Below are 13,332 nucleotides of genomic sequence, written 5' to 3'. Positions count from 1 at the left end.
TGGTTTAGAGTGAGGGAAATACTTTTCCCATATGCCCCATTATCCCTCTCAGTACCATGACTTTGACCATACTGAGACAAGGGAGGAAATTACTTCATCAAGGATGCACAGTGAGTCTGTTTCAGAGATAGTATTAAAGTCCAGACCTCCCAAGTCTTAGACCCCTGCACTAATGACTCAACTACACCACAACCCAAGGGAGTTAAATCTCAACACCTGACACCTCTTTTCTCCTGTCTTGACAACTGCAATACCATCCTCCTCACAAGTCGCTTTTACCTTCATATACTCAACCCCTCTGTGCTCTATTCAAATGCAGCTGCTAAGAGCATCTTCCCTGCACATCACACTGGCCAAATCACCTCACCCTCCTCTGCTCCCTCTCTTCCACAGCATCATGCTCAAGTTTCTGTTCTCACATTCAAGACCCTCCATAGCTCTGCCTCCCCCTAAATAGCCACTTTCTCTCTTATATTATCTCCAACTCAACTCCTGCTAGCCTCAACCAATTGGCTGTCCACTTCTCTCACAAACGCATCTCTGTGCTTTCTTCCGTGCTGTTTCTTATGTACTGGACACTCTCCCGCAACACATTCTTCTCCACATCCCTCCTCACAACCCACTCAACTACGACAGCCAAAAGAAAGCAGCCAATTAATGATGAGTAGCCTGGAGGAGAAAGGGAAGACATATCTGCACATTAAAAATTGTGTAGTAAAAATTCTCCCACTCTCCGCACCCACAATGCTTCTATTTTACTTGTCATCTTAGAGTACAGACTCCTGACACCAGGGACAGTGCCTACACACGTGGCAGTGCCCAGCTTAGTGGGCAAACAACAATAGTAGTAATAACATACACAGAACCCAGGTTTCCAAGTCTTCCCCAACTGGACAAGGCTTTGACTGACTCTTCCATGCCTCAATCTCCTCTTATAGGTAGCGTCCTGGCTTGAGGAATTCACACCTTGGCTGAGATTGTAACTCTGGCCTCTGTGGTGGAGAAAAAGTAATGCAGAGCCACATCAATTTACACCATTTCAAATCCTGTTCACTAGTCTCGAAGGAGAGAAACCTCATTATCTGAGAGGAAAGCTCATATGCCAGAATCTCTGACTGCTATATGCAGTTACTGAGGTCTTGGTTTCCTTGTGCTACCATCCAGATGCATGCAGTTGGATCAACACATTTAAAGCAGCCTGTACCAGGTTACAGAGCTGTATCATCACTGCAGACTCGCAGTGGCTCAATGGACACACGGGCTTTGCAGATTAATCACTTACCTTTGATAGGCAGGCTATTTGAAAAAATTAAATTTATTTTGGCACCAAAAAAACAAAAAATCAATAAAGTAAATCTGTGGCCTCAAATGAAGGAGTAAAGTGAGAAAAGGGTCGGCTTTCTGCATTCAGTCTCTCACACAATGCAAGAGCCCACCAGACTCTTACCACATTTTAAATTAATGATGTGCACAAAAATTAGTTCACAAATACTGCCTTAAATATAGCCACTGTTTACTGCTAAAAGCTCACTGTTGACTGTCACTGCAATGTGAAATCTTATATGCTGTGGCTTCTGCGTGCCATGGGAGCTGAGAGTTGTGGTGTGAGTAGCATTAGTGTGCTGTGCAGGGAGTTGTGAAGAGGTGAGGAAATGAAGTGCACTCCTCATGAGCAGTGGTCCTCCTCTGCTTGAGAAATCATTGGCCATGCTTGGAAAGACTAGACAGAGAATCTGAAATCCACATTCTCAGTGAAGCTGCTTAACAGCAGTTGGCACATCAGAGTGAGAAAATGCAGAGGCAGGCCATAGATATTTTGTTTGTAACATCATCTCAAAGTACATGGAGTCTATAAATAGTGGTATCTCTCCTGGAGTTCCATCCTCAGACACTGACTAGGCAATATTCTGCTCAAGCAGACTTTCCACAAAGCCCTAGGTCCATGCTTCCAGCCACTGGCTCATTACCTTGAACTGTCACCAAGTATCTACCAGCAAAGATGGCTAGGGCCAGTGGATTGAGTGAAACATTGTAAATTCTCGCTCAGTATAAAATTTAAACAGTTTATAATTAAATAGACAGAATTTCTAAGATAGATTTGATCTTATCCCATTAACGAGTATACAGGAGAAAACTCAAAATGAAATCATTAAACCTGAACAATTTCACGAGAGCATTATCTCCCTATAATCACCAAGTCACAGAGTTTAACAACTTTACCTTAAATAATTCACTTTAATATAAGATATAAAATATTCATTGATACCATTTTAAAGTAATATATTCTTTCAGAGCAGCTCTTGTCAGAAACATTCTAATGAAACAGAATGAAGCAGAAATGATGAGGAGAGCACAGAATTCACCACCACCAAGGTGTTGAATAAAATTCTGCAGTGAATTCTATGTGGTAGCAGTCATTTCTAGGAAACATTTGCTTTGCAAATGAGCCGTTTCGGTCACTCTAGTGACTGAGGATCAATGATTCTGCACTCTAGTTAAGTTCCCTTTCTTTCTCACAACTGGCCTTACTCAGAATTCTTTAGCTCCAACATACAAAGTATATTAAATGTAGCTAAATATGTCAGATGATTAAAGATGAACTACACATCAAACAGCATCCCAGCTGCTATTTTTAGCAAGCTAGTTCAGATGAGAACTAGCACGAGTATATCTATGGGAGCTAGGAATCACACCCCTTGCTCACAGTGTAGACATAGCCTGAATTAGACCCTGAATGGAGTTAAAGGAGCCAAATGGAAGTAGACAAGTAGCAGTTTAGTCAGGGTAGGGAATTCTCCAGTTTACTGTACAGATGGAAGAACTTATGATGACTCAGTATTTGGTCAGTGTATATGAACAGAACCCACACAAACATAATATTTGCCACACCTGATGAGGCCAGGGGTCCATGACATCCAGTATCTTGTTTCTGACAATAGCTAGTACCAGATGAAGACGCACTTATGCCTGTAATGTATAATTTACATCTAATACTTTTCTGACTCCTACAATATTCTTAGCCTCTATATTATTCCATGGCAGTGAATTCCACGGGTTAACTATGCACTGTGTAAGAAGCTTCTTTTCATTCTTACATTATGAGAGGATAAACTGGAGTACCTGACGCACTACACTATTTGTTATTTTGTAGACCTTTATCAAACCAGCTCTAGACTGTCTCCACTCTAAATTAAACACCCTAACTTTTTCACTCTCTATGTGGCAATCTTTCAAGGTCTCTATTCATTCTGATCACCCTCTCTGAATCGGCATCTAGTTAGGAGAGAGTGATTAGACTAGGTGATCTGTATGTACAAACTATTCCACATAAGGGTGTGATGCTGCACTCTCTATGATTTTATGAAAATATGCTAATGAGCGTGAATATAATGTAACTGGAACATGCCTCATGCAAAATATCTCTTGTAAGGTATCATGACAAAGCTTATAATCTACTGAGAGTGGTCATCCAATTTGTACAAATGTATCATTCTTGTATCTAAAACTAGAAATATTAAATATAACTCTGAGGTCTTATTGTAATTATGCAAAGTGTGGGCCATTAATGGTGGCTTGAAATCTTGATGGCTCCCATTAACCAGGACAATTGGTTGTAAATGGCTCTGTTTACTTGTAAGTCTTCTAGCAAGTGGGTAATGAAGTCTTACAGTGACATGTGATCATGTCACCTGAACTGGAATCCATCTTTAACCCGGTGCTTTTCCATTTAGAAGGAGAGGTGGGAACCCAGAGACGGACAAAGGATTCCCACCTTGTGCAAAAGATATACAAGGGGATGGAACAGAGCAAAGGGGACTGCAGTCATGAGAAATCCCCTAGCTACCACCTGAGCTGGAACAAGGACTGTACCAGGGGAAAGGATTGGGCCAAGACTAGAAAGGAGTCTAGTCTGTGAAAGAAGCTTTTTGGAACATCTCTGAGGGTGAGGTTTCATCAGCTGTATTAGACTTAGACTCGCATGTTTTTGTTTTATTTTGCTTGGTAATTTACTTTGTTTTGTCTGTTATTACTTGGAACCACTTAAATCCTACTTTTTATACTTAATAAAATCACTTTTTGCTTATTATTTGACCCAAAATAAGTAATTAATTCCTGGGGCAGAAAACAGCTGTGCATCTCTCTCTATCAGCGTTATTGAGGGCGGACAATTTAGAAGTTTACCCTGTATAACCTTTATACAGAGTAAAACAGATTTATTTGGGGTTTGGATCCCATTGGGAACTGGATGTCTGGGTGCTAGAGACAGGAGCACTTCTTAAGCTGTTTTCAGTTAAGTCTGCAGCTTGCAGGGGATGTGGTTCAGACCTGGGTCTGTGTTTGTACCAGGCTAGCGTGTCTGGCTCAACAAGACAGGGAACTGAAATCCCCAGCTGTCAGGGAAAACGGGCTCAGAGGTAATCTCAGCACATCAGGTGGCAGTCCCATCACAAAGGGCATGCCACTGATTTATATAATGGGATATTATTATTTTCATTATTATTTTCTACCCCATTCCCGTACATTTTCTGATTTTGTTTGCTCTTTGGCCACTACTGCCCATTTTTTACATTTTGCTAAAGCTTCAGGCTCTTGGAGATTAAGTGCAGCTCTCCAAGATCAGAAATGGCAAACAGCTGGAAAAGCGAGAGGCTGACAGTTACAGGCCTGCCATTCAGAGATGTAGCTGAGTGACCCTGCATTGGAACAGTCTGCTGTAACACTCCCCCAACAACAAAGTCAGAGAGCTTAAGGAACAATGGATGGATAACTCCATTTCAAAAGAACTCCCTCTAATGGAGGCAGAGGGGAATCACTCATCAGAAACTGGAGAAATCCCTCCATGGGTCTCTGTTGTGTTAAGTAGACAGTGGGGATCAGGGATTTAGGGCTGAGCATGAATTAATCATAAGAAAAGTCAGCTGATTTGCCTACTCCATGTGAGGGTGTTGGATCTTGCAAGGCGTACAAGACAAGTGGGCCATTCAATTGATGTGTGACCATGGTCATGTCATTTAACCCCTCTGTGCTTTGGCTGAGCCTATCTGTATTAAGCGATAATATCAAGACATCTTTGTAAAGCAGTGTAAGGTTGATACTAGGAGAAGTGCTACACGTGCTTCAGAGTATTAGTCTGTTAACTGGAGGCAGGGAGGAGCCTGTCCCTAGGTGAGAGAGATCTTGGGAGCCAGATTTCTCTCTTAACCTCACATTAAATATGCAACGCCTAAATTATTTTATTGAATTGAAAAATAAAGCTATTAGGAAATGCCCATTTCTGAGAACATGCTTCCTCCAATGCAGCTCTATAGAGGTTATCTTGAACTTATTACTTTTATTGGATTCAGCTGTAAGTAATTAAATTTAGTCATAGAAGCTTGATCTATAAATGGAAACTACAAAAGCAATTACCATAACTTCTACTAAACTGGTAAGTAATGGCAGCTCCATTTGATGTAAATTTAAATGAATGCTATTAATACAGTATGAAAAAATAGTAGCGCAATCCACTTGCAGAGATATTTGCTGTCAAAATCACAGTCTTCACAGAATGGAGTCATGAGATTATAATTTTAGCTATATTGTTTCCCATCTTACAACCGCCTTGATATGAGTTTCATATCTTGAAGAGTCCCAGTGATTCTCCTCTCATTATAGACTACAGAAAACTCAAGTGAAGGGGAACATTTCATTTAACTCACAAGAGATGGGATGGCTCAGCCTTCCAGCCCTAATGGTTAAAATTCAGTCCAGTCTGGTAGTGATTTTCAGTCACTACTGTCTAATGGCTGCTCAGGGCCTGCACACACAGAGTTGATAGTTATCATCAGCTCAATTCCATGTGGGCAGGTGTCCACCTCACAAAATCATCAGTACAAAAGCTAGCCTTGTTGGGAGATAACAAGTAAAGAATAGCCCAGGGAAACTGAATTACACCTCTACCTCGATATAACGCTGTCCCTGGGAACCAAAAGATCTTACCGTGTTATAGATGAAACCGCGTTATAACAAACTTGCTTTGATCCATTGGAGTCCACAGCCCTGCTTCCCTCCGGAGCACTGCTTTTCCGCTTTATATCCAAATTTGTGTTATATTGGGTCGCGTTATATCGAGGTAGAGGTGTACCTACTGGGACAGCCAGGAAGCAGAGCTCCTTGCTCATATCCCAGGGCATCAGAGAGAAACTTCTGGTTGCCAGCTATATCAGATACTCTCTAAAAATAATTTCTTCCATGGCTGCAAGATCATAACAATAACACAGGTAGACAGGTAGCACACAGTCTATAGCTCAGATTGTCTGACAATCTCATTATAAGATTTTTGTTGCTTATAACTCTGCCAAACTTTGAAAATTTCAGCCCAAATGATTAATGCTGGATGTTGGCCTCAGGCTGGCAATTTTTAGGAAGTTTTAGCTAAAATGATTTATCTGTTTCTCAAAACATGGCTAGGGAATATGTTTTGCCCATTGATTGGGACTGGTGCCTCCACGTTTTGGAGCAGCAGCTTCAAATTCATCTAGGAGTTCAACGCAGTGTCAGAAATATAACTCTGACCATCCACGTGAAAATCTGTCCAAATTTGGCCAACCTATGAATCTCTGAAAATCTTGTTTCTCACATGCTGATTAGAGACTTGCTAGAGTTTGGCCACTAAATTCTCCAAAGACTCCATTTGTACTGAGCATGCTTCATCCCAGGGCTACTGCCAGTAAGCAGAACTTTCCCTTGCAATTGCTCCTCCTAGCCGCCTGACACCACTGTAGCGCCGGACTCAAGAACTGAGAGCAAGGAAACAGTCAATATTCCTTTGCTGTCAGCAAATAGCCATGAAATCCACTGGCAAAATGTGCGCCTCATCTCCTTCTAGTGAGTAGCCCAACTCAAAAACAATGACCTACTACAACAGCTATTAGTTACCCTGCCAGCTCAAGTGACATAATAGGTCTCTGCTCTGGACCTAAAGGTTTTAACTCTCCTGACAAACCACGTGGGACTCAATACGGTTCCATTTGACAGAAGCTCTGCTTTTCCTGTTTGCTTTTTTTAAAAACTAGGAAATTACATATGATAATGTAATTATCATTAGGTTAGAAGATAATGTAATTATCATTAGGTTAGAAGAACATTAAGGTTGCAAAGTCAAGCATACAAAGGTCAGAAAATGCCAAAATTAAGGTAGTCTGTGCAACTGAAATTTAGCCCCCTTGAGCATACACTTTATGATACAGTCTTTAATTACATGTTCACAATACCGTATTTTTACCTGGTATGAGATACCTTAATTATGGCTAAGGATACGATTTAGTCATAGAGGTCTGGGAATTCATGACTTTACTGGACCTCAGTGACTTCTTTGGCTTCAGATGTCAGTGGCTGCAGCTGGAGCTCTGTCCTTCGCCGGCTGCAGCCAGAGCCTGGGCTGTGCTCCCCCTGCCTCTCCCCAGCTCTAGCTAGAGCTGGGACCAGAGCCAAGCCTGTGAGCCCCTGCTCCACAACTTCGGCGGGGGCTGTGCGTCACCACTCTTCCCCTCCCCCCGTTGCTGTAGCCAGAGCTGGAGCCAGGACTGTGCACCCCCTCCCCGTGGCCTTGGCTGTGCCCCCTTCCCAATGGGGCTCACTCCAGCTGTCAATCCCTCCCTCCACTCAGCCCTCCCACCCCCCACCTTGCCCCCAGTTATTTTTAGAAAAGTCACAGACAGGTCACAGCTCCTGTGAAGTTTTGTTTATTGCCCATGAACTGTCCGTGACTTTTACTAAAAATACCCGGGATAAAATCTTAACCTTAATTAAAGCATTTTCTTGCTTTTCAGTGCTTGACTTTGCAACCTGGGTACATGCATGGGTACATGCATCTGACGAAGTGGGTATTCACCCACGAAAGCTCATGCTCCAAAACATCTGTTAGTCTATAAGGTGCCACAGGATTCTTTGCTGCTTTTACAGATCCAGACTAACACGGCTACCCCTCTGATACATGGTATAGTATTGTCACTCTTACTTCTGCACTGCCACTCCATCTTTCAGCGGCATTTTGGCACATGCACAGGGCCGCCGAAAAGCCGCTGAAGAACATGCGCCTTTTTTCTCCTCCGTTCCTCCTCGGCAGCAACCCTGGCTACACCACTGCTGCAGAGCTGGGCCCTCAGTCAGCAACCGCCACTCTCTGAGCGCTGAGCTCTGAAGACAGCAGCGCAGAAGTAAGGATGGCATGATATGGTATTGCCACCCTTACTTTTGCACTGCTGCTAGTATCCACCTGCTGAAGTGAAAAAGCAGATTGACAGAGCCAGACGAATACCTATAAGTCACCTACTACAGGACAGGCCCAACAAAGAAAATAGAACTCCACTAGCCATCACCTTCAGCCACAACTAAAACCTCTACAGTGCACTATCAAAGTTCTATAACCTATCCTGAAAGATGATCCCTCACTCTCACAGATCTTGGGAGACAGGCCAGTCTTTGCTTACAGACAGCCCCCAAACCTGAAGCAAATACTCACCCGCAACCACACACCACACAACAAAAACACTAACCCAGGAACCTATCCTTGCAACAAAGCCTGATGCCAACTCTGTCCACATATCTATTCAAGTGACATCATCATAGGCCCTAATCACATCAGCCACACCATCACAGGCTCATTCACCTGCACATCTACCAATGTGACATATGCCATCATGTGCCAGCAATGCCCCTCTGCCATGTACATTGGCCAAACTGGATAGTCTCTGTGCAAAAGAATAAACGGATACAAATCTGACATCAGCAATCAGAACATTCAAAAACCAGTAGAACAACATTTAAATCTCTCTGGTCACTCAGTAACAGACTTAAAGGTGGCAATCTTGCAACAGAAAAGCTTCAAAAACAGACTCCAACGAGAAACTGCTGATCTTGAATGACTATGCGAACTAGATACCATCAATTTAGACTTGAATAGAGACTGGGAATGGCTGAGCCATTACACACATTGACTCTATTTACCCATGTTAAGTATCCTCACACTTTCTTGTCATGCTATCTGAAATTGGCCATCTTGATGATCACTACAAAAGTTTTTTTCTCCTGCTGATAATTGCTCATCTTAATTAATTAGCCTCTTAGAGTTTGTAGGGCAACTCCCACCTTTTCATGTTCTCTGTATGTGTACATATATATCTCCTTACTGTATGTTTCATTCTGTGCATCCAATTAAGTGGGCTGTAGCCCACAAAAGCTTATGCTCAAATAAATTTGTTAGTCTCTAAGGTGCCACAAGTACTCCTGTTCTTTTTGTGGATACAGACTAACACAGCTACTACTCTAATGCTTGCTTTGGCTCATGCAGGAGAAACAGCTTAAACATTCTTCTTCCCATCAACAAGATGAAAAGCCCATGTGCCGGTGGAAGTGACATCTGCCATATACTCATCCTAAATTTGAATCCCCAGCTGGGGATTTCAATTCAAGGATTCAGACAGCAGAAGCTCATTGTACTAAACTCCCATGCACTCAGATATTAGTGTCATTATCAGCATCCCAGTGCCATGAAAGACAGAGCACTCAGAGGAATAAACAGCCCCTTTCCTGCACCCTGAACCTTTTCACCTCGCAGCAGACATCAACCTTAATAGATTATAAGCCAGTAGCAAATATCTTGTAAAATAAAGTATCATCAGGTATTTTAAAACCTTGGCTTGATTTTAAAGTAGGTATTTAACATATTGTGCAAGGCAGTTACTTGGGCCACAACAGAGTGAGTGGGCAAGGATTTGCCTGCATAACACATATTTGCACCAATCCATTTGGGTACGTATAAATGTATTTGTCCTTCAAATGTTGGTCTGGTGGATTTCAGGTTTTATGGGGAGTGAATGCTGACACACTCAGATTAAGAAGAATCACTAACTTTTAAATGTTCAAACTAGTTTTACCTGTTGGACTCCAAAAAAGAATTTGATTTTTCATTTGATATAAGGTGTGTGCAAAAGACATTTCTTTATAATACTGATGCCAAAACTAAGCATTCAGATTCTATGGGCCAATTATGCCACTGGAAGCAGACATGAACACTCACAGCTAATCTACAAAATGTGTCCTATGACAACATGCACTTCTTCACACACAAAAAAGCAGCACACAGGAAGGTCAAAAATACACAGACAGGTTAAGGAATACTCAGGCAAACCTTTAATGTCTAACTAGTTCTGAAACTGGGGCCCTCTGAAGCCTGACTCCAGGCTAGAAGAACAGGATAATTTTAAGGGAAAGGATCCTATCTGATCCTTAGTGCTTGGGTTTTGACACTTGCATCTAAAACCTTCCTTTGCACAACCAAACTTCCTAAAGGAAACACTGAAAAAAACACTACCTCAGCAGAGCTGTTACCTGTAAGAACACTGCCTGCTTAGTTACTCAACATGTATTCCTCTTCTACATTAACATCACTAGAAGAAATTCAGTCACTTGGCAGAATCTATATAGAAAAATCCTTGCTTTGGGGAGATGGCGAAGTGACGCATCAGGAAATTATGCATGTGTTTAATTTTGTGTTTTCATAAACGAGCTGGATACTTTTCTCTCATGCAGTAAAAACACAGCCAATGGCCATACAGTCCCTGGGAAGAAACAGGATTCTCTGCTTTATGATCGGTGTAGTGCAAGACTCCTCTAGCAGCAGACAGACTTTCATTGATTACAGACACGCATTGACCTAGCAGCTAACAATGTAACCTCTCTCTTTGTAACTCCCCAGCTAAGGAGGTGATGAAACCTACAGAACCTCAGAGCGTTTCTTACTTTGAAACTAGTTCCCCTTTAAAAACCCAGTTCAGCAAGGTTTGGAGGGAAGGTGAAATTCTAATCCCCTCTCCTTTGCCATTTTACACTAACATTCCTGGAGGACTCCCTGAGACAAAGCACCACAATTCCAATGAGGCTAGGTCTACACTCAAAAGTTAAATTGATCTAGCTACATTGCTCAGGGGCATGGAAATCCCAACCGCTAAGCAATGTAGTTAAGCTGATCTAACACTGGTGTAGAAAGTGCTAGGTTGATCCAAGAATTGTTCCATCAACCTAGCTACTGCCTCTCAGGGAGAACCTCTCATGTTCCTGTTGTGAGTGTCTACACTTGCTACAGTGGCACAGCTGTGCCTCTGTAGTGTTTCATGTGCAGACAAGCCCTAAGCCTCTGCTCTGAAATACTCCATTGGAAAGAAAAATGCCCCCCTTTTGATTTAGAGTACACGGACCCTTCCTATAATGCACACAAAGCCTCTTCTCTACACACACGCCTATTCCCTAAGCCCTCCCTGCATACCATATACATATATATATATACATACAGCGTACAAGGCCAAGAGCTGGAGTGGCACAGACTCCATCTTCAGACAGGCCTTTGGAGTAGGGGAGTTGGTGGGGGTTTTTTTGTTTGTTTCATTTGCCATCAGTGAAGTCCAGCCCATTTCCCATCAGAATTCCTGGGCTCCTGGTGGTTTATGCTGGACTTGTAAGGCCATTTCAATGTAGATTTCTGCGTGTGAATGACTGAGTAGAAATAAGTGCATCTGTCACTCATTCTGTGAAAGCCACTGGGTAACTGGGTCAGTGCAGATGGGAATGAAGATCTGGAAAGCTCAGGAACTGAATATGCCAGGAGAATGTGAGAGATTAGGAAATGAAGATAACCCTTACCAACTTCATTGTCAGACAATGAGGGGAGGAAGAAAAAAGTCTGGACAAACTCATGGAAGGACTAGTGATGTAATATCAATATATACACACACTCCTAATGTGCATGAGAGCACACACCCTCAGCACCACATAAATCTTTCAACCCTTAGTCAAAGGCAGACAGACGGTGAACTCAAAGGCAACTCCCAGAAAACCTGGCATCAGGAAAACAGTATCAGAGTAGAGTTGTTTGTAATCATGTGTTACAGCTCTTATTTGCTGCTGAGCAATCTGTTACTCAAGACTAAATGTGGGATTCAATCACTGTGTGAGACTTGGAGTTAGCTAGTAAGACCTGTACATTGACTAAAAGTCAAGAATCACAGATGGTGGTGGTGGTGGTGCCGCCAAATTTCCACGACACTTTCTAGCAGCCAATCCACTGCTGCCTTTTCACACCCAGAAAACCAGAAAATTCAGGCAGAAAACAGATCTTAATTCCTGCCTCACTTGGAATTATGCTTTGGTTTGGAGGTGCCTGCAATCTCTCTCAGCAAATATACCACTTCACAGGGGAAGCTAGCAGGCTTGCTGGCTGCACATGCAGGAGTGTTTTAGGTCTAAATGTATGGCTGGATTCGGCCCAGTTCAATTTCTTTGTGTAGAGGAAAGGAAGGTACAGAAGATTATTTCCTGGTTACACTAAATGCCTGACACAGCCATTCTGTCAGGTAGATAATATAAAGAGATGATCTGAGACAAGAAAGCTTACTAAGAAGGTTCTACAGCAACAGGGATTGGAAACTATAGCCCTGTTCTTTCAAATGGTGTTTCCACTAATCCATTTGGACCAACAGGGCCTTCAGGCTATTCTTAGGTGCTGAGTATTGATACTCAGGGCAGGAAGAGCAATGCTCCTTTACCTTGACAGTACTTCTCCAGAGTCTTCTCCCACCCTAGCTGCCCCAGTGCAGGAAACATCATGAACCAACTGCATTATGGTTGGCGGTACTCGTGGGGTACCAGTAGCTGAGTTATTAGTCTGAACTGTGGCTGAACTGTGTACTCCACGCAATACAGATGCTCTTTCTCCAGCACAATGTGGGGGTAGTGTCTCAGGCACTGCGCTGAGGGTTTGCTGCCTCCCCATTCACAGACTTCACCTGTTCAAAGATGTGGCTAAGTGTCCTGTCATCATGCTGTTCTTGGATTAAACTTCCCGCTCCAGGAGGGCTTTGAGATCCATGGCAGGTGCCAGCCATTCATGTGTCTCCCTGGCTCGCCCTGGTCCCCAGTATGTCCCCACCTGGGGAGTCTTCAGAGTCTCCCAGGCCCACAAGCTGGGGTCTGTCATATGGCTCAGCTGCAGCATTGGTCAGTTCACTACAATTTCCTGAAAGGAGGACCATTCTCAGCTAATTATCACAGGGCATGCTAATTCAGTAGCTAGCGCTACTGTAACTGAGTCAGCGTGGGTCCCCACTGTCAGTTCCAGTCATCTACTGGGATATGGCTTCCTGTCTCCATGTACACACTGCAAGCGAATTGTCCCCTCTGCAGGCAGCTTGTGTCACTGTTTGGCTACACCCCAAATCTATAAATCCTGGTACCCCCTTCCTTGGGCCCATACCAGGATGATCAACTTCAGGGCAGCCCTTCTACAGACCCTCCCTT

General features: G+C 43.0%; 1 protein-coding gene across 3 annotated transcripts in view; it reads right to left on the bottom strand.

Moving 5' to 3' along the window:
• The window catches only part of TTC28 (tetratricopeptide repeat domain 28), a 484,889-nt gene that overhangs the window by 257,078 nt on the left and 214,479 nt on the right, over positions 1-13,332 (bottom strand). The gene's annotated exons all lie outside the window — the stretch shown is intronic.

This window comes from Chelonoidis abingdonii, chromosome 22, assembly GCF_003597395.2.
Source record: "Chelonoidis abingdonii isolate Lonesome George chromosome 22, CheloAbing_2.0, whole genome shotgun sequence".
NCBI classification, from domain to species: domain Eukaryota; kingdom Metazoa; phylum Chordata; order Testudines; family Testudinidae; genus Chelonoidis; species Chelonoidis abingdonii.
The sequence above is the reverse complement of the archived record's forward strand: the minus strand, read 5'-3'. Positions and strand labels throughout refer to the sequence as shown.